The sequence below is a fragment of the Henckelia pumila genome, chromosome 3, assembly GCF_033568475.1.
Source record: "Henckelia pumila isolate YLH828 chromosome 3, ASM3356847v2, whole genome shotgun sequence".
Taxonomy (NCBI): domain Eukaryota; kingdom Viridiplantae; phylum Streptophyta; class Magnoliopsida; order Lamiales; family Gesneriaceae; genus Henckelia; species Henckelia pumila.
Genome location: NC_133122.1, coordinates 7,068,598 through 7,072,387, shown reverse-complemented (window position 1 = coordinate 7,072,387; position 3,790 = coordinate 7,068,598).

Sequence of the window (3,790 nt, the reverse complement as noted above, 5' to 3'; positions counted from 1 at the left end):
TGGGGGCACCGTGCGCACGGGAGGGCTGCTCCGTGCGGTACGTAGCGCAAACGAGCGAGCCAAACTATGATTCTCACGGCATAATGTTGTTTTCTCTCAAGTTTTCATGCATAAATAATGCATCTAAGGCGTCGGATTCATGCCGCCATGAGTGCCCAAGTTGGGGTCACCGTGCGCACGGGCGGGCTGCCCCTTGTGGCACGTTGCGCAAATGAGCGAGCCAAACTTTGATTCTCATGGCACAATGTTGTTTTCTCTCGAGTTTTCATGCATAAATAATGCATCTAAGGCGTCGGATTCGTGCCACCATGAGTGCCCAATTTGGGGGCACCGTGCGGCACGTAGCGCAAATGAGCGAGTAAATTGATGATTCTCACGGCACAAATATTTATTTCCCTCGAGTTTCATGCATAAATAAGGCATGTTTGTGGTCGGATTCTCATTTGGCCCAAAAAAAATGTTTAAAATAAGAAAAAATTTATTATGATTCCTCAGCCCAAAAACTCACTTTTCCTGAAACTTGGGTTTTTTCTCCTAAGTATACTATAGGGGGAGGAGGGTGTTTGGCCATGGGCTTGGTTGAGGTGTCGGGGCAATGCTTGTCATTGCCTCCCATGCTCGTCCAACCTCTTGACAACCTTCCCCGATGGGCGCCCCTTCGGCCGCCTCTCCATTGGGTTTTCCGGCCGGCGGCCGGCAGGGGCGTTTTTTTACCCCGACATCATTTTGCACCCCGTTTCTTGCTATATTGCATGCATGAGCCTTTTAGACATGCGGATCGCGAACTCTTTGTAGGCTTGTTTTCTATTACGGTTGGTCGGAAAGAAGGAATATCGGGTTTTGGGAATCAAGCATGCGTAGGTGTTCGTCATTGTTGTTCTTAAGCTCCTATGCAATCATCAAAGTCCCTCGGTTTAGGATGCTTGTGGGGCCGGAAGGCACATTATGGTCATTTCTATCGTGGATCGGCGAGCAAGTCGTGTGAGTCCCATTCTCTTTATTGGAGCATGGGTCGCGCTTGCGATTGATTTCCCACATCTTTGTGTCCGAATATCTGTGCTTGCATATGAGGTTGAGAATAAGCTTGAAACTCCAATAAGGTTTGCATCCCCAAAAGTAGGGGTGGGTTAGATCGGTGGGGTTGTGAGTTCTTGCGCAAGACATTTCGAGTGGGTTCGATCATGATATCTCGTGCTTGTGGCAGTTGTTTGGATGCGTCCATGTGGAATTTCGTTGCATTTTCGATCCACCATAGCCCTGAGTATTGGTGCTCTTAACCCCCCCTGCAACCATCAAAGTCCCTTGGTTCAGGACGCATTGGGGCCGAAGATCACATTATGGTCATTGCTATTGTGGATCGGCGAGCGGCGAGAAATCGCGTGTGTTCCAATCTTCGTCTGACATTTTGTTTCTCCCGTAGCTTTGATTTTATTGCCAGGGATGTGTATCCGTGTTAGTCGGGGCATTTGCTTGAGCTCTTCGGCTGTTTTCCACCTCTTTCCATTGTATTGGAGCGGTGGATGACTTAGCCTATGTGTTTGAACTTTGCGTACGTAACAACACGTGAGTGGTGGTCGGTGTGTCCGGGTAAGTTGAGTCCCTGCTTGCGCAGCGAAAACGTATCCGGAATGCCTCTTCAGTGAATGGTTCAAGTATCGGGAACATCTTGGCCAGCTCGGTTTTCTGTGTTCTATACCCAAAGCGCGGGAATTCGTCGGATTAATGACCCTTTATTCTTTTGCTGCGAGCCCTCGGGTTCGTGGTACGGGATGATATTTGCAACAGATGTCGTTATCCAACTCTCACAACTTTTTTAATGGTCTTGAGTTTTTGGATCAATGGCACCTCGCTTGGTCTCTCGGTCACGGAGTACCTCGTGGGTATGAGGCGTCATCGGTCTCTATTTGCCCCAATAAAAAGCGTCCGACGCTACTTGCGAATGACAATTGGTGTTGTTTTGGATTTTTCCATGTGGTGCCAAGATTCGACAAGGAATGCTACCTGGTTGATCCTGCCAGTAGTCATATGCTTGTCTCAAATATTAAGCCATGCATGTGTAAGTATGAACTACATCAGACTATGAAACTGCGAATGGCTCATTAAATCAGTTATAGTTTGTTTGATGGTACCTGCTACTCGGATAACTGTAGTAATTATAGAGCTAATACGTGCAACAAACCCCGACTTCTGGAAGGGATGCATTTATTAGATAAAAGGTCGACACGGGCTCTGCCCGTTGCTGCGATGATTCATGATAACTCGACGGATCGCACGGCCCTTGTGCCGGCGACGCATCATTCAAATTTCTGCCCAATCAACATTCGATGGTAGGATAGTGGCCTACTATGGTGGTGACGGGTGACGGAGAATTAGGGTTCGATTCCGAAGAGGGAGCCTGAGAAACGGCTACCACATCCAAGGAAGGTAGCAGGCGCGCAAATTACCCAATCCTAACACGGGGAGGTAGTGACAATAAATAACAATATCGGGCTCTACGAGTCAGGTAATTGGAATGAGTACAATCTAAATCCCTTAACGAGGATCCATTGGAGGGCAAGTCTGGTGCCAGCAGACGCGGTAATTCCAGCTCCAATAGCGTATATTTAAGTTGTTGCAGTTAAAAATCTCGTAGTTGGACTTTGGGTTGGGTCGGCTGGTCAGCCTTTGGTGTGCACCGGTCGACTCGTCACTTCTACCGGCGATGCGCTCCTGGACTTAGCTGGCCAGGTCGTGCCTCCAGCGCTGTTACTTTGAAGAAATTAGAGTGCTCAAAGCAAGCCTACGCTCTGAATACATTAGCATGGGATAACATTATAGGATTTCGGTCCTATTACGTTGGCCTTTGGGATCGGAGTAATGATTAACAAGGACAGTCAGGGGCATTCGTATTTCATAGTCAGAGGTGAAATTCTTGGATTTATGAAAGACGAACAACTGCGAAAGCATTTGCCATGGATGTTTTCATTAATCAAGAACGAAAGTTGGGGGCTCGAAGACGATCAGATACCGTCCTAGTCTCAACCATAAACGATGCCGACCAGGGATCGGCGGATGTTTCTTTATGGACTCCGCCGACACCTTATGAGAAATCAAAGTCTTTGGGTTCCATGGGGAGTATGGTCGCAAGGCTGAAACTTAAAGGAATTGACGGAAGGGAACCACCAGGAGTGGAGCCTGCGGCTTAATTTGACTCAACACGGGGAAACTTACCAGGTCCAGACATAGTAAGAATTGACAGACTGAGAGCTCTTTCTTTTTTTTTTTTTTTGATATGAACACATATCAATAGATGGTAAATAAAGAAGTACAAATACACTGGGCATACCCAGGGATCCGAAATCAGTGTATCAATAATAAAATCAAAATACTAAACAAACTCATACAAAAATAGCCAACCCAACCCAATACCTTTACATATAACCAGACAAACCAGAACTAGGTATGGAGGCTAATAGGCCAAATGTTCTGAGTGCATTCAAGAGAGTAGCAGAGTGCAGCCAACCATCATATCCAGCTGGGCTCGAAGATTGGCGCCATCAAAGTCATCAACAGTAACTCTCGTAGCCGCAAACTAGGAGTAGAGGATAGGAGGCCACACGATCTGAGTGTAACCATAAATAGCACGAAGCAATAGCAGAGGAAGATGTCCAACGCACATGCATGGTGATGATAGGAAAGTCAAAGTATATGCCAAACATCATGCACAGGGACGTACAACTACACTGGGCATACCCAGGGACGTACAACTACACTGAGCATACTCAAGAACTTACAACTACTCTGGGCATAC